The sequence below is a fragment of the Chrysemys picta genome, chromosome 2 (assembly GCF_011386835.1).
Source record: "Chrysemys picta bellii isolate R12L10 chromosome 2, ASM1138683v2, whole genome shotgun sequence".
NCBI lineage: Eukaryota > Metazoa > Chordata > Testudines > Emydidae > Chrysemys > Chrysemys picta.
Window position 1 is genome coordinate 47,729,005 of NC_088792.1, and position 19,158 is coordinate 47,748,162.

The following is a 19,158-nucleotide window of genomic DNA, read 5'->3' on the forward strand; positions in this document are numbered from 1 at the left end:
GTTAAAAAGAAACTTTGTTATTGGTGTTCATTAGGCATTGTTTTACAACAGTCATAATAACACAAAAGCAAGGAATCAACCAACAAATACTTCTCAAAACACAAACACTAGAAATCCAAGAATTTAAAAATTCAAGGGAAAGCATTAACAAAAAAATCACATCTGAAAACTGTGTACCTAGCATTGCTACAGGTAATTTCTAAGGTCACTAATAAATAAAAGGAATAATTTTTTCAGGTTCTTTATTTTGTGCATTTGACAGCAGTTTGTGTAAGTCAGTTTCATTGTCTTGGTGGTCCTATATGCCCTTCCCCAGGCCCTCCAGGAAGGTATTTACCAGTGACATTAGCAACAAAACTGAAACTGAAGAAGTAGATGGGAGGAGTGTATAGAGACAAAGGGGAGGAGAGGTGAGTTGATCATGCTTAGTGTTGTTGCTCTGGGGTGCACCCAAAAGTCCCTTTTAAACATAATCAGGGGAACAAACTCCCCCCCGCCCCGACATTTAAAAGAAAAAGGATACAAAACTTCAGCGCATACTGCTGAAAGGTAGCACTATCAGAAAATTACAATGACGACCACCCACAATTACTCCTTCTCCACCAACAGTCATAAGAAAATAGAATAATCTGGCTAGAAACCCAACAAGGGACAAAACCACACTCTTGACCATTATACTGATGGCTTCAGGAAAAAAACTGACTGTGAAATGCTTAACAAACATCATATCCACCACAATCTCTCCACTACCAAGAGGACAGCTACACAGTCCCTGAAATCCAACTACCAAATAGTGATCAAACCAGCAGACAAAGAGTCACCATCAAAGTCCTCAACTGTGATGACTACATTAACAAGGCCAAGTGACAGCTCTCCAATATCACCTATTATATAGAACTCAAAGACACAACATCACCACCACTACATTTTATCTAGGAATTTAAGGATATCATCAAATCTTTCCCCAAACAACTCCAAGAGAAACTCTACAACCTTATCCCACATGAACTCCTCAGGGACCTTCTACATGCTTCCCAAGGTGCGCAGACAAGGAAACCCAGGCATATCCATCGTATCTGGCCACAGCACTCTTACTGAAGGAGTATTGGGACTCATAGAAACCATCCGCCAACCACTCACCACACAAAGGGCCAGCTTCCTCCAGGACACAATTGACTTCCTCCAAAAACTCCACAACATTAACAGGCTCCCTCAGAACACCATCCTTGCCACCATGAATGTCTCAGTCCTGTACACCAACATCCCTCACAATGATGGCATTGCTGCCTGTCTCAAATATTGATAAGATAATGAACAACTCAGAGACATCCACCCCAAACAATAGTCAAATTCCTCGATTTCATCCTTACCCATAACAATTTTACATTCAACAACCCTTTGTCCAAATCATGGGAACAGCCATGGGTACCAGGATGGCTCCCCAATATGCCAACCTCTTCATAGACCATCTTGAAGAAGAATTTCTGGACAAATGCACCATGAAACCGATGATATACCTGAGATATATCAATGATATTTTCATCCTCTGGACAGACAACCTAAATTCCCTTACAGATTTCCACCACAACTTCAACAACCACCCCCTGTCCATTAAACTCTCTCTAGAACACTCTCACACTAGCATCTGCTTCCTGGACACCTTGATCAGCTTCAACAATGGAACTCTACAGACAACTATGTACAAGAAACCCAGAGGATCACCACACCTACCTCCACAGATCCAGTAGCCACCCCAAACACACCCAGAAATCTGTTATCTACGGCCAGGCATGCAGATATCACAGAATATGCTCCAAGGACAAAGTTAAAGACCTTAACACACTTAAAACCATCTTCACCAAACAAGGACACTCTACCAAAGAAGTAGATCGCATCATGAATGGGACACACAAATACACCAAGAAAACCTGCTTCAATACAGAAATAAAACCCCCTCCGAGCGCAGATCTCTAGTTGTCACCTACTACCCCATACTGAAGCATCAAACAATTATCACCCATAATTGATGGGAACCCCATCCTGAAATAAATCTTTCCTGAACCCCTTCTTCTGGCCTTCAATCCCCCACCCTCCTCCTGCAACCTCTCCAAGCTCATCATCAGAAGCAAACTCCCCACAAATCAGGACATATCAACTCAAGCAGCACCAGACCCTGCCAGTACAACAGATGCAAAACCTGTAGACCTAACTCTACTGCTACCATGATCAACATCCTCCTGCTACCCCCACAACACACCTTTCAAAATCCACGGGTCCTATACATGCCTAGCACAATGAGTGCTATACCTCATCCAGTGCACTAAATGCCCCAATAATAACTATGTGGGTGAAATCACACAATCACTATGCCCTCAAATGAACTCTCACAGAAAAATGATAGACAAAAATACCACATCACCTGTGGGTGAACACTTTTCACTGAACAATCACTCTATATCTGACCTCTCAGTCCTCACCCTGCACAACACCTTCAAAAGATGAACTTGGGATCTTAAATTCATAATTTTACTAGACACCAAAAATCATGGACTGAATAGATACACTTATTACAACGATCTATAACCCACGTAACCCAACCCCCAGCTTTTTTCCCCCTTTCCTCTATGACTGAAGAGGTGTTAACAGGCCCCTTCACCTTGAATGGTCCCGTGAAATGTGTTAACCACTTACGCTAAACTATCAGTTCCACCTTGTATTTAGTTGTGACACTCTGAAAAAGCTCTGTGTAAGCTCAAAAGCTTGTCTCTCTCACCAATAGAAGTTGGTCCAATAAAATATATTACCTCACCCACCTTCTCTCTCTAACTTTTACATAGGTCTTCTGACCTTGAAAATGTAATACCGAATTCATGGATTGATACATTTTAAGGCTCGATGGGATCAGTATGATCATTTAGTCTGACCTCCTGCATACACAATAATTGCCCATAATTTCTGTTTGACTTATAATAGCTCTCTCATAAAAACATCAGCCTTGGTTTAAAGGCTTTAAGTGACAGAGAATCTACCATGTCTTTAGGTAAGTTGTTCCAATAGTTAACTACCCTTATTTCCAGTCTGAATTAGTTTAACTTCACCTTCCAAACACAGAGGTTTGTTCTGTCTTTGTCTACTAGGTTCATGAGCCCCTTGCTATCAGAAATCTCTTCCTCGTGTAGGTGCTGGTAGACAATGATCAAGTCACCTCTTAACCTTCTGTTAGATAAACTAAGGAGACCGAGCTTCTTAACTCTCTCACTGTAAGGCATGTTTTTCAGACCTCAAATCATTCTTGTGCCTCTTTTCTGAACCCTTCCAATTTTTCAACAACCAGAACTGGACACAGTATTCCAGTAATGAACTCACTAATGCTGTATACAAGGGTAAAACCATCTCCTTACTCCTACTTGACATTCCACTACTTATATACCCAAAGATCCCATTCACCTTAGCTACAGCAAGGGTGGGCAAACTGGCCCAACAGTTGTTTTAATCCGGCCCTCAAGCTCCCACTCCGGCGCTCCAGCTGGGGATAGGTTGACCACACAGCAAGTGTGAAAAATCGGGACAGGGGGTGGGGATGGGGGTGGGGTAAAAGGAGCCTATATAAGAAAAAGACCCAAAAATCGGAACTGTCCCTATAAAATCGGGACATCTGGTCACCCTAGCTGGGGAGCAGGGTCGGGGGCCGCTCTGCACAGCTCCCAGAAGCAGTGGCATGTCCCCCCTCTGCCTTCTATGCATAGGGGCAGCCAGGGGGCTCTGCTCCACACATTGCCCCCACCTCAAGCGCCGCCCCTGCAGCTCCCATTGGCCAGGAACTGCGGCCAATGGGAGCTGCGGGGGCAGCACCTGCGGATGGTGCAGCGTGCAGCAGAGCTGCCTGGTTGCGCATCCAAGTAGGAGCCAGAGAGGGGACATGCCGCTGCTTTCGGGAGATACTTGAGGTAAGCACCACCCAGAGGCTGCAATAATAAATACGCCCCAACCCTCTGCCCCACCCGCCCTCCAAACCCCTCGGTCCTAGCCCGGAGAACCCTCCTGCACCCCTCCCCCTTATCCCCAGGCCCACCCCCGAGCCTGCACCCCCAGCCGGATCCCTTATCCCCCCGTGCTCAAACCCCCTGCCCCAGCCGTGATCCCCCTCCCGCCCTCCGAACCCCTTGGTCCCAGCCTGGAGTACACTCCTACACTCCAAACCCCTCATCCCCAGCCCCACCCCAGAGCCTGCACCCCCAGCCAGAGCCCTCAAACCCCCGCAGTCCACCTTCACTGCCCCAGCCCGGAGCCCCTCCTGCACCCTGAACTCCTCATTTCTGGCCCCAGCCACAGCCCACACCCCCTCCTGCACCTCAACCCCAATTTCGTTAGCATTCATGGCCCTCCATACAATTTCCATACCCAGATGTGGCTGTCGGGCCAAAAAGTTTGCCCACTCCTGAGCTACAGCATAACACAGGAAACTAATATCTCATTGATTATCTATCATTACTCCCAAGTCCTTTTTAGTGTCACTGCTTTCCAGGATACTGTCTCCCATCTTGTAAGTATGATCAACATTCTATAGTAGGGACATAATCCTCTAGAATGGTTCAAATAAACCAATTTAAAAAAAAAAGATTAATCTTCATTAAATTCTATAGCTTTTAGAGTAATTTCTATAGACATTTATTTGTTTCATCCATATTAAATTCTTTAGGGATTTTTCACAGTGGAAACTTCTAATATTAGGAAGCATGGACATGCTGCAAATAAGGTGAACTAAACATCCTTAACCTTACTCTTACTCCCTGCCAACTGTTAGCTTACACATGCATCACACCTTCCACATAAAATGGAGACCTTTTGTTGAATGTGGTTTTGATTGAAGTTTTGAACCTCTGACCATAAGATATTGTCTACACAGAGGGATAAAGCACACTAACATCTGTGTATTAATTAGTCTGTGAAGACTGTTGTGCTGTTTGAAACAGTATTATGTTAAAGCGTGCTTCAGTGCACACTAGCAGGGTCTACGCAGACCAATTAATATGCAACACGTTAATGTGCTTTAGAAATCACACCTCCATACAGCGCATTACCCCACCATGTTGCCAAGCTCTATGGTACTGAATCGACTTCTCTTTGTGTAGTTTCTCTTTATAGTTGAGGAATTGTGGAGAAAATGTGACTACGATTTTGTGCATATATATCTATACTATAATCAATAAGTTTTATATTCTGTCACTCTGCTTGCACAGCCTGATCCAAAGCCCAATGGCCTTTGGATCAACCTCCTAGGAGATAAGGTGCTGATTCAGCAAAGCACTAACGCACATAGTTAACTTTAACCACATACGTACATTTTTTGCCTAAATTACCTAATTTTATTCCAGCTCCATATCACCAGATATGGTACATGTTGTGAATTTAGTGGATATGAGAAATGGTCTCTAGAGGGTCCTTCTTTCTGCTCTTCTACATGCCCCAGGTTTTTCCAGGTGTGCAAACTAATTACACAGTCACTGAGAATGTCAAAAATGATTTTTCAAACACTTATAAATCTTTATTTTGCATTCTTCCTTCAAACTCAGCAAAGACAATTCTCCTCCACAAGTATTAGTTATAGGCGATGTCTCCTGTTTCAAACATCAGATGCTTTTCTTTCAGCCAGGACTAAAAAAGGAGGCATTAGAATGGTTTAAAATGGAACAGGGAAATTTTTTCCATCTCCCACATAACGCAGAAATGGATACATTTCTTCAAATTACCTCCCTCTGCAAAAAAAAAATCACAAGGAACGTGTCAGTTAAAAGGGAATTTTTTTTCCTGAAGTTAGAAAAAGTGTCTAAAAATAGTGGTAATTATAACAGTTGTCAGTGTCAAATGAGTTAAAGAAGGAAAAAATATTATATACTTCAGTCCATCTTCCAACTAAAGCAGGATTTGTCCATACAGGATATTTTCTAGTGTTTTTTCCAGTTTAGTTTTATTCTAAACAGCTCTTTTTTTATGCTATGCCTGTGGCTCCTTGTTATTTACAAACATATGCGTGAATGGGTTTTTATTTACACAAATCTTTGGGGAATAGATATTTTTATTACCTGAATTCATTTGTGAATAGAGGAATTTTGTGTCAAAGTAATATTTGCTAATCAGTATTTGTTATTGTCATGCTTCTAAAGTTTCAGCCATCTAGTCAGGGAGCAGAAACAATACCATGTGACATATGTCACCAGTTATACTCTATGAATAGTGAATCCTGAATAATCAGGTGAGTGTCTGATGATCAGTTCATAATTTGATATTTGTTTGCATAAACTCTTGATAGAATAATTAGTAATAGTGAATAGATTTGTAAAAATCAAAGTTGATTAGCAAACAGAAAGAGAAATTTGCAATGAATATTTTTCCCAATTAATTGTTCTACCAATTCTTACCTGGGAGACTATTCTACAGTCTACTAAACCTCACACAAAGCACATGAAAGTACATTCCTCGCAAGAGGTCCCTGTCAACTTCAAAGAGTAGTTTGTAGCATGTTGTTTCACTTTTCCCCACAAAACTTTCATGTGGCATCTGGCCACAGCATAAATTCTATTGCTGGTCAAACATTTTTCAAAAGATTGTTGAAAGTGTTATAATCGCCACGTTGCCAGACAGCATGGAGATGCTTGTGTTGACAGATAACTTGGGAGAATGATTTATTACGAGTAATAAACAATTATCTATTGAATTTATATAAATTAATCTTTCCTAGGATATTGTGTACTTGCAAACACAGACTATAATAGCATCTGTCACTGCAGATTTGCAATTCCTACTACCATCAGATCATATTACAGAAGTTGCCATGATGGTTGCTAGAGTTAAGGTTGAATACACATTTCCAGTTTAACCTCCTGTTTTTAGAGGACCATAATACCACATTTTTACCATTCATGTTAGATTTTATAGGTTTGGTCCCTACCGAAAGGTATTGTTTTTTGTTTGTTCTAAGATTCAGCAAAAATGACTGAGCCATTTTGGAGCAGAATAAAAAATTACACTTTCATCACACAGAAAAATGTAACTTTTTTAAATTTACAATCCTGAAACAGTGGGAGGCAGAAAGTTGAAATTTGCTATGGAAAGAACCCTTACTGAGGAGACTTTTTTTGCATGTTCCACTGAAAAAATCAGTGTTACTTAGACCAAACAATGAGACTTTGAAACTAAACCCAGTTCTTCCAATGTACAGTGCATTTTACACATGATTTTTCTGCTTAAGTTCATAAAGCACCTATTTGGGCAACCCTTACTCAGGCAACTGATATAAATTGTACTACTCGCCTGAGTAGGAATTCACCAACAAGAATAAGGGTTGCATGTCATGTCCAAAGGGTGAAAAATATTTCTCAAATAATAACAACACATCATGAATTTTCCTATAATAGATATAAAAGTGATATTTCTATGTGTAGCATCCTTTAGTACTGCTCTGTGTATGATTTAGAAAAAAGTCCATAGTACATGGCTGTTGACAAAATTACATATCTGAGAGAGAAAAGAATTCAATATTAAAGGTCTAAGGGCTAGATTTTCCCATTTAGGCACAGAGGTGGCACAGAGCTGCACCACCTTGGGAAGACTGATAGGCAGTAGAATACATCCTGGATCTCCCATGTACATAGAGGCAGCATATCTACCCACTGCTACTTATTTTGTGGGGTGCAATTTTCCCCTTCTGCTGGCTGGTATCTAGGAAAGTGAAGCCACATCTGATTCCTGTGAATCTAGGGGATACAATTTTATCTTCTGCATCTGAGTTCCTACCATCACTGGAAGAAACAGCTTCCTGAAGCACATGGATAAGTTTGGTCCTATCACTGAAGGGCAACAGTAGAGGGACTCTCATATGCAGAGAGAGGATAAAGCACAGAATTGTGACAGGAAGCTTTTCCATTGGTCCTGCTTACTCCGTTTGTCTCTTGTGCACTAAAAAATGGTAAAATACCGTAATCCGTGGGAAACTAGCAATGCTTCTCCTGCCCCTATCTGGAGTATTCCATGTACCTGCCCAGTCATCTTACAAGGACTGGAATCCTTCATATTTTTATACTGTAGAAATGGAACGTTCCTATTTTTGACATCAGGTGTTGGCATACTCAGGGCCGGCTTTAGGAAGTGCGGGGCCCGATTCAAATAGTTTCGACGGGGCCCCGGCAGGGTTGACTTAAAAAACCAAAAACCACATGGGGCTTGTACTCACTGGGCCGCGCTCCTAGTCGTTGGCGGCGGGTCCTTCACTCGCTACAGGTCTTCGGTGGCACTGAAGGACCTGCCACCAAAGACACAGAGCGCTGTCGGCTGAATAAAAATTAAAAAGGCGCCTCTAGCCAGGGAAGGGATTCTCTGCCACTTGCCCCCAACTCTGGGCGGCCCTGCCACTCGGCGTGGGGCCCTCTTAGGCGCGGGGCCCGATTCGGGGGAATTGGTGGAATTGGCCTAAAGCCGGCCCTGGGCATACTGGTGCTGAATGTGTCCCCTACGAGTGTTTGGAGAGAGAGAACCACAAGCGTAAACGAAGGAGAAGAATTTTAGAAAGTGGTATGTCATGAGTCAGTAGTGTCAGAATTTGACAGATTGATTTTAGTGGGAAGCAGGATCAGTCCATGTCAAAACTGCCATTGATTTCAGTTAGAGCAGGAGTAGACCCCAAATGTACTACAGGGTAATGTAGGAACTCCAGAAGGTAAAACAAGAAACTACTTTCAAGTTCAATAGCGATCGTTAAATGTGCTGGAATGAATGCTGAAAGGTTTCACATTCTCTCAGCTCTATTTTAAACGGAATAGTCACAGCACTTCTAAGGTAACACTAACACACAGTCAACATTAATTAATGCCAAAAAACAATGGCATTCCTGAGGAATTACATGAATAGCAAAATACTTCATCATGATTAATGTTATTACACTGAATCCCAAAGGAATTAGTAATGATTAGTAACTTCCTATTAAGAACAGTACATTTATTTTTTAAATTTCCTCACACTGGCCTAGGAACCCACAGTTGGGGCTTCCCAGAACTCCCTGGTTGCACTGTAAGGGGTAGAGTAGAGTAATTTGTTACATCCTTTTAAGGGGCGCAGCATTCTCTTCTCCATGCAGCTGGCCAGCTCCACTGGCCAGCATACAGGAGCAGGCACAGCAGTGGCCTCACCTACTTTCTGCCCACCCCCCGCCAACCCCTTTGCGGTGAGTGGCTCTCAGGCAATCACAGGGGCTGCCATTCTAATCAGTCCTTCTGTGGACCATGCAAAGGGAGGAGGGTGGTCTTTACTCCAGTTTTACTCACTTTGGATACTATTTTACTTCAAAGTCATCCTATTGATTTCAGTGGGGCTACTCCCAGGGCTACCTGAGATGATGAACGATGGCAAAACTGGGCATAGAATTTGCTGTGATATTTCCATCTGTAATTATTCAGCTGACTCCAAGAGCACAAATGAACTTCATTATGTGTTCTATTAAATGTATTTAGCATTTGACCCACTGACCCATTGGTTAGTTGAATACACCAGTTTTATCATATTAAATAAAATGTTTGTTTCTATAGAATACAAATGCTGTGCTTAAAAATAGCAAGGACAGAAAAATACATAGAGATAGGCTAATAACATACCCAAATCAAAGAAGGGGGAAGTTTACTCATTTTCAATGTTCTGAATGCCACATACATATCCAAATCCAGAGGGTGAATGATGATAACAATTAATTCAAATTTACACCTCATTTTAAATATGAAGTAAAAGCGCTTGAGTAATTCTCTTTGAGCTATACACACAAAGGACATGATTAATCTTTTCATAGATTTTTGTTGAACTACATTTAGTGAATGTTATTTTGTAGTTTTTTTATATATTCTGATAAGAGTTATATTTTGAACTTCTTCTAACAGGAAAAAAAAAAAACATGGCTTGAACAAGCTACTTTGGGTTAGGAAACTGTAGGGATTAAAGAAGCTTTAGCAGTCACCTGAAAATGCCCTTCAAGGTGCATACCTACTAGCACTGCTAAAGTTTGGGGTCTTGGTATTTTCATGATAAATGCTTGGCCCCTGATCCTGCAAAAAGCTTCCACACATTATGCACAGTGACAAGTTCGTCCCATTAAAGTCAATGTTGTCAGTACTATCTCTGAAAAATTCACACAAGATACTGATCTAAATGCAATTTATTTTTAAAATAGCTAGAACTACCGGTGTAGTTTCATAAAAGTTAAAACATCTTAAGGAATGGAGTCCTTTAAACACTATTTTAAAGAGTATTTTGGTTGTTATTAGAAGTGGTAAATCCTAAACAAAAAGTTGTTGAATATGCCTTTGAAACCAAATTTTCAGAATTGTGGGTACTTATTTATGGCACATGCAAATACCACAGTTGTGCATACACTTGTCTGTGCAAAACGACTCATATGTGCAGGGCCGGCTCTAGGCACCAGCGCTCCAAGCATGAGCTTGGGGCGGCACTTTCCAAGGGGCGGCACCCCTCCCCCCTCTTTTTTTGTTGTTGCTTGGGGCGGCAAAAAGCCAGGAGCCAGCCCTGGCCAGAGCCCTGCCGCTGGAGAGCCAGAGCATCGTTCCCAGGAGCCAAGCCCGGGCTGCGGTGGCGAGAGGGGCTCCCGGAGTGTGAGAGGAGCTAGGGAGGGAGGGAAGCAGGGCCTGGGATGCAGGAAAGGAGGTCCTGCTGCCGCTACCGCTGCTGCCACCACTGCTGCTGAGTCTCCCCAGAGCGGCGCAGCGTTTCCCCACCCAAGTGGGCTGTGCAGGGCGCTGCCAGGCTGGGCAGGGGGCGCAGATCCCGGCTTGCATGCTGATGGGGCGAGTGGATGGGCAGCCTGAGCTGCCAAGGAGCTGCTCCCTCCTGCCCCCGGACCCAGCCCGCCACGCACCTCCCCCACCTCAGCCCCGCGCTGCTTGCCCCGGGCCCCCACAGCGCCAGGGGCAGGGAGAGGCAGAGCCCGGCTCCGAGCAGGGCAGCGGGGGATACTGCCCCGCTGGGGGACCCTCGCGGCTCGGGCACCTGGGGGTCAGTGTCCGTCCTCTCAGCTCTGCCTGCATGGGGCTGGGGAAGCAGCTGTCAGCGCCTGCCCCTCTGAGCCCTTGCACCGCCCATCCCGCTCGCAGCCTCTTCACTTGTACCTCCCCCCATCGCTCCTTCGCCGCACCCCTTCCCCCTTGTACTCTCCCTTCACCTGCACCTCTCACCTTGTACCCTCCCGCAGCCCTCTCCTCCCGCACCTCCCCCTTCCCCTGCACTTCTTCAACAGCAACCCTCCTGATACCCCCTCTCCTCCTCCACCCTCCTCCGCGAGTACATCACACCCCGCTTCTCTGCCAGTGTAGAGCCCCCAAGCACTCCCACACCCGCTCCTCTGCCTGAACCCTCTTTACTAGATCCCCATCCCTTTCCAGGTACAAGGTTTGAGGGTTAGTCCCTATGCCTTCCATGTGCATTTGGAGCACTAAAGATGGGGTTGCGGGGGACGGGGGGGGGGGGAAACAGATTTATACTGAAGTGAAATAAAAATAGGAGAAACGGTTTGATCCCCACTGCAAGTGTAAACAGGGATTGCTGAGGTGAACGAGGAGGTCATGTTTGGGGGGGCGGAGGAGCCCAGGACTGGGGCGGCATGGGGTGCGGGTGAGGGAGGGCACTGGTGGTGGTGGAGGAGAGCCCAGGGCTGGGGTGGGGGGCAGTCAAAAAATTTTTTTGCTTGGGGCGGCAAAAAACCTAGAGCCGGCCCTGCATATGTGACTAATTGGTCAGTTTCATGCAGAAATACCAAGACTGCATAAATGACTTGCACTTTTGTGCATACAAAAGTGCACACATTGGCCCTGATTCTCATTTACATTAAGGCCATTTTACCCTGCCAGAGTGGTGTAAAGTAGCCTTAGACCATGTCTATACTAGTGAGTTTACAGTGGCATAACTACCGGTGCAGCTGAGCCACTGCAAGATCACTCGTGTAGCCACTTTATGCTGACAGGAGACAGCTCTCCCATCGACATAATAAAACCACCTCAAAGAGGTGGAAGATCTCCTACTGACATAGCGCTGTGCACACTACCACTTAGGCCTGCAAAACTTATGTTGCTCAGGGGGGTGCTTTTTTAATTTAATAAATGGCAGTGTAGACATGGCCTTAGTGTAAATGAGAATCAAGCTGAAAGTTCTGAATATATGGTCTTATGTACCTTATACACTCATTCAGATGCCAAATATTTTTGATAAAAAAGTGACACATCAGAGAGCGGGGGTTGGCTTATAAACGGGTCTACACCAAAATTTGATGATTTTAAACTCTATGGAATCATTGAATTGAATATCTAATACATTGTCGTTTTGTTTACCTAGAGCGTCTGCAGGCATGGAGCCCCGTGCCACTTCCCGCAGCTCCCATTGGCTGGGAACGGCAAACCGTGGCCACAAGGAGCTGAGGGGCTCCATGCCTGCAGATGCTCCACGTAAACAAAATGTCCCAACCTGCCAGCGGCTTACCCTCACGGGCCGGGAGCCAAAGTTTTCCAACCCCTGAAATATAGGGTCAGCTTATGAAAGGGTCATACAGTTTTTGCTATTTTTACCTATCCATTTTGGGGGGTCGGCTTATAAACGAACGGGCATATACAATATTTGGTAGTATTTTCTTTACTATATATATATATTTTAGCTGCAGCAGCCTTTAATTGATTACATTAAAATCTCTCCAAAACTTACTGTGAAAGATGCATCCAATTAATGCAAAATTCTAAAAAGAAAACACAATGGAAAACATTAACATCTAATAAAAATAATGTTTTGCTAATCCTGTTAAATAATCTGAAAGTCTATTCTATATCTTAAAATAACTCACTACTGTGCAAGTTTAAAAAAAACTTGACATCTGTTTTTTTCTGCAGTTTCCTGTAAGTTCAATGATAAACTTTTTACAGCTAGAAATATACAGAGGCAGTTTTTTCCTTTCATTGTCATGACCCTGTTCATAAACTGAGCTCAATTCATACCCACTGAAGCAGGGATGTGTATATTCTAATCCCTCTGTGTAAACAGAGCAATTGTGCTTTCTGGTTTTATCTTGGGAGAGAGATGATAGTATTTACATTGCTGAGCTTCAGTACAGAGTGAGGGAGCCTTGATGGCACAGGCTATGTGGAAGGTGTGCTGACCTCTGCCCTAGATATGACCCATTTCCCAGCTAGCACCATGTACAGGCTATAGGGCTCTACCAATCGAGGCAATATTAAGAGAAACAGGGGCCCCATGCACACCCCCACATTACCTCTCCACCTGCTCTTCTTAAAATGGAAGTTTACACTCAGACATCATTCATGGGATTCCAGGAGCTGGGGACCTATGCACATGCCTAGTTTGCCCAGACCTTAATCTAGCCCTGCCACCACCCCAACTCCATAAAAGCTGCAATTCCTTCCACTGGGGACCCTGTTTTCTAGCTTACACTGGCAAATGCAGACAAGGCTGAAATCCAAGTCTCTCCATCTCTGACTTAGGCCAAGTCTACACTGCCACTTACTCTGGTATAACTCACGTCGCTCAGGGGTGTGAATAAGGGTACGTCTTCACTACCCGCCGGATCGGTGGGTAGTAATCAATCTATCAGGGATCAATTTATTGCGTCTCGTCTAGACGCAATAAATCAATCCCCGAACGCGCTCCCCATCGACTCTGGAACTCCACCAGAGCGAGAGGCGGAAGCGGAGTCGACGGGGGAGCCACGGCCATCGATCCCGCGCCGTGAGGACGTGAGGTAAATCGATCTAAGATACATCGACTTCAGCTACACTATTCTCGTAGCTGAAGTTGCGTATCTTAGATCGATCCCCCCCCCCCCCCCCCAGTGTAGACCAGCCCTAAGCCATCACCCTGAGCAAAATAAATTACACTGACCAAAGAACCAGTGTGGACAGCGCTATGTCGGAGGGAGAGCGTCTTCTGCCGACATAGCTACCGCCTCTCGCAGAGGTGGATTTATTATGCTGACGGGAGAGCTCTCTCCCATCGGCATAGAGTGTCCTCCCCAGACACGCTACAGCAATGCAGCTGCACCAATGTAGCACTTCTAATTTAGACTAGCCCTCACAATGGTTTCACTTAAACTAAGTTCCATACTGGAAATGTGCACTGAACACATATATGATTTAAACAGATTACATGTACACAGACATACATTTTAATTAGGGCTGTCGATTAGTCATAGTTAACTCACGCGATTAACTCAAAAAAATTAATCGCGATTAAAAAATTGTGATTAAGTGAAGTTTTAATTGCACTGTTAAAAATAGAATATCAATTGAAATTGATTAAATATTTTTGGATATTTTTCTATGTTTTCAAAAATATTAATTTCAATTACAACACAGAATATGTAAAAATGATAAACAAAAGAAAAAGTATTTTTCAATTCACCTCAGACAAGTACTGTAGTGCAATCGCTTTATCATGAAAGTGCAACTTACAAATGTATATTTTTTTTTGTTACATAACTGCAGTCAAAAACAAAACAATGTAAAACTTTAGAGCCTACAAATCCACTCAGTCCTATTTCTTGTTCCGGCAATCGCTTAGAGAAACAAGTTTGTTTACATTTACGGGAGATAATGCTGCCCACTTATTTACAATGTCACCTGAAAGTGAGAACAGGCGATCGTATGGCACTTTTGTAGCCGGCATTGCAAGGTATTTACATGCCAGATATGCTAAATAGTCGTATGCCCCTTCATACTTCGGCCACCATTCCAGAGGACATACTTCAATGCTGATGAGACTCATTAAAAAAATAACACGTTAATTAAATTTGTTACTGAACTCCTTGGGGGAGAACTGTGTGTCTCCTGCTCTGTTTTACCTGCATTCTGCCATATATTTCATGTTATAGCAGTCTCGGATGATGACCCAGCAGATGTTGTTCGTTTTAAGAACACTCTCACCGCAGATTTGACAAAACACAAAGAAGGTACCAATGTGAGATTTCTAAAGATCGCAACAGCACTCTATCCAGATTAAGAATCTGACATGCTTTCCAAAATCTGAGAGGAAGGAGTTATGGAGCATTCTTTCAGAAGTCTTCAAGAGCAACACTCAGATGCGGAAACTACAGAACCCAAACCACCAGAAAAGAAAATCAACCTTCTACTGATGGCATCTGACATGGATGATGAAAATGAACATGCGTTTGGACAGTTATCGAGCAGAACTCATCATCAGTATGGACGCATGTCCTCTGGAATCGTGGTTGAAGCATGAAGGGACATATGAATCCTTAGCACATCTGGCATGTAAATATCTTGCGACGCCAGCTGCAACAGTGCCATGTGAACGTCTGTTTTCACTCAGGTGACATTGTAAACAAGAAGCGGGCATCATTATCTCCTGTAAATAAACTTGTTTGTCTGAGCAATTGGCTAAACAAGAAGTAGGACTGAGTGGATTTGTAGGCTCTAAAGTTTTACATTGTTTTATTTTTGAATGCAGGGTTATTTTGTACATAATTCTACATTTGTAGGTTCAACTTTCATGATAAAGAGATTGCACTACACTACTTGTAATGGGGGAATTGAAAAATACTATTTCATTTGTTTTTTAGAATGCAAATATTTGTAATAACAATAAATATAAATTGAGCACTGTACACTTTGTATTCTGTGTTGTAATTTAAATCAATATATTTGAAAATGTAGAAAACATCCAAATATTTAAACAAATGGTATTCTATTATTGTTTAACAGTGCGATTAATCGAGCAATTAATCACAATTAATTTTTAAATTGCGTAATGAATCACAATTTTAATTGCTCGACAGCCCTAATTTTAATTTAAAATTCAAAATTATTTTAAGTGTCTACAAGTTTTTTCACCTAAACTGACCATCTCTATGACTCAGAATCTAAGGAGTTATTTTGTAATTCACATCTTTCAAGTTTTACTCAATCTGCTGTTAAACATTCACACTAGATAAGAATAATTTGCATGTTTGCAAAACAATCTATACAGCTCTTGTCCAACAGTGCACATTTTCAGTAATTCTGCATACTACATATTCCTGTCAAAGTGGAACTACCAGACATGCAAATTAGCCATCTTAAACTTTCCTCTTTTGGCTATTAGTATTTTTATAAGAAAATACACACAAGCAAATTAGAACAGATGGGGAATTTCTTTTTAACACTTTAAGAGAAACTGGCAAATGTGGGGCTATTTCCCAGCTCTGGTCTGGGTGTGAGATTTTTACAGTAGGGAAAAGCAATTTTGTAATTTACAACTGCTTTTCCCACCCATAAATCTTTCCACAGTTTGTGCCTGGCAGAAAAACCTACAAGAGACAAAGCTCTTATAGGATTTATAGATCTGGGCCTAAATAAGTAAACAAACAAAACTTTTCACTAGGACTTCTGGATGCTATCATGACTGCTTTGTAGGTCCCCAACTACCTGATGGTAAGCCTCCTATTAACACTGCTTCTTCAGTGCAAGCTCTGCTTAACCCTGTGATGATCTCAAATCAGCCAAGACATGCATTTGGGGAAATTTGCAATGTCCCTATTTGCAATGTCCTGCAAATAGGGACCCCACCATCTAATCCAGGACAGCTGTTGATTCTACTGTACTTGGTGGGGTGCCCCATTATGTCCTTCCTTTTGTTGCTCAATCTGAAACAGCTAGGTATTGCAAAGAACCAAAACTTCCAAAAAGTGACTGAGGCATTGCAATGTCCAAAATGGATGCCTTTACTTAATTAAAAACCAGACTGCAAGTACAATTACAACAGAACTGAAAACAGAAGTAGTAGCTTTCTCATTTTTGTGTTTCCCTCTTTTTGTAGTTAAATGCTACTGTGGTGGGTTTCTTGTGTATTTTCTCCCTACAAGGATGTTGCATTTAATTATATTATGGTCTCTATTACCAATCGGTTCAGGGATGTTCAACTCTTGGACCAGATCCTGTGTTCCACTTAGGACTAAGTCAAGAACTGCCTCTCCCCTTGTGGGCTTCAGCACTTATGTGCTCCCCCAGATTTTTGCCAGGGTTTGCTAGCCCCACGGGGCTCCCTCCTTGCATGGCAGCTGGCTGTGGGGAGAGGCAGTGGCAAACAGCTGGGAGTTTCAGGGAGAGACGCTGCTTTTGCTGCTGCCTCTCCCTGTGGAGCTAAAGCAATGGTCCCTCCTTGCAGCTCCCAGATGTTTGCAGCTGCCTCTCCATGCAGAGCTAACACCTGGGAGCTGCAGGGAGGGGCCACTGAGGGAAAGAGGGGTATGTGTGCCCGGGAGGGCATGAATCAAACTGTTGTGGGGGCAAACCTTTAAGTTGTGCCACCCCACTCTCAGCAGGCACCAGTCATCTCTGGCAGAAACTCCCAGCACCACCGCCCAGCCGCAGGGCAGAAGCCCCGAGCTCTTCCTCCCCACCCCCTACCCTGAGTCTGGTAGGCAAGAATGGGGGTGTGTGGCAGGGCTCCATGAGTCGCACTTTAAATGTAAAAGAGTGTGGTTTGGCCACACCTAACATATAGGGCCACTCCTCCACCTGTGCAACATACTCTGTCATTCCTATATATTTTGTACCCTGGTACTATTGTGTCCCATTGATTATTTTCGTTTGACTGTTTCTCTTCAGCTCCAGCCTTTATCAACATCTATCCTCTCCTCTTTCATAGGATACAGAGTACCTCCTTTAATCAATTCTCCTCTATAGGATGTGTCTGTTTGAAACATGTACTCCTCTACACCTGTCAGCTTTCCTCCAGCCTTTAATTTAAAAACTTCTCTACATGCATACAATATATATATATATATATGGCAAATTTGGTTACCCTGTCAAGTTTACCTACCAGATCAATGACTGCTACCAAATCAGCAGGCACAGGGAGACCCACGTCATGAGGTCCACCAAAATTAGAGCAATGTTTACTGCTCATGCGCTAGAGCCCATGGGTGGACCATGAGGTGTCTCATGTTGAATAAGCATTGTCATGATAATGCCTTGAGCACCTCATAAAATTTGGGGGCCTTGCCACCTTCATCATGTCCCTGGTTGAGGCATATCACAGGTTCTTTCATCCTTTTGTTTAACAGAACCCCCCCATTCACCATCTCCCTAATTTATTCTATAAATATACCTGTTGTGGACACAAAGTTGACATGGCAAAGGAGTGTGGGGCAGGAACGGGGAGAGAGAAACACTGAATCTTGGTCCTTTCAATTGGTGAACCCAAACAAACAGCATTAAAAAGGGCCCCAGATTTGCTTGCACCAGCCCTGAAACCTGCTTGAGTGTCTGGTTTGGGATAGATACCATACAAAACTGTCAACAGGAAACCAGGAGTGTTTGATAGGTTGGGCGGAGGTTTATGTGAAGTTCTGAGGTTCATTTTTCACACTGGTCCTGGTTCCTACACTGGTCAACTCTCTTAACAAGGAAAACTGGGATGGATTGATGTAATTGGCCTCTTATTTCTTCTATGCTGGGAATCAGATTTTCATTTGGCTAACCTGATTTATCCTGGAGCACAGCGTGTACTCACACAGCTCTGTCACTGCTCAGTAGGGTTTAATAATTTCAGTCTTTTAAAAAAGACTTTTGGATGCTTCTAGCATATTTAATTTATAATTTCTTCTCTCATCCAGGACCTTTTCCCTTTCCCCTTCTACAACTTTGCTTGTGAGTCCCCCAAAGCTATATGCTGGGAACATCATAAGGATATCATCACTCAAGGCAATGCTTGGTAAAAATTCGTTGATGTAGTCAGAGATCACTCATCTTAGAAAAGTAGAAAAGCTGGAGCCTAGTCATTTTAACCAGCTCAGTATGATACTGAGAGTAGTTCAATGGAAGTTCATATTTGCTGCCAGAATCTATAAACACTAACTTATTGACAGCTGAAGAGTCAATTCACCACCTCCACACTCCCACCTCATCAGCCACACAAACTGAAGTCTACCCCCGTAAACAAAAAAATTCTACTCATTCAGTCCTGCAGCTCTTTTCTGGGAGATTGTTGATACTACATGGTGTAATTTTTTTTTAACCTAATCAAACCCCTTTAAGGGTTAAAATATGGCATATGTTGATAGCCGACACTCCTCACTAACAGGAACGACACATTGCTGTGGGGCCCACA

At 43.1% G+C, this 19,158-nt stretch overlaps 1 protein-coding gene across 3 annotated transcripts in view; it reads right to left on the minus strand.

Moving 5' to 3' along the window:
- The window catches only part of CDK6 (cyclin dependent kinase 6), a 179,800-nt gene that overhangs the window by 100,795 nt on the left and 59,847 nt on the right, over positions 1-19,158 (minus strand). The window lies entirely within an intron of this gene.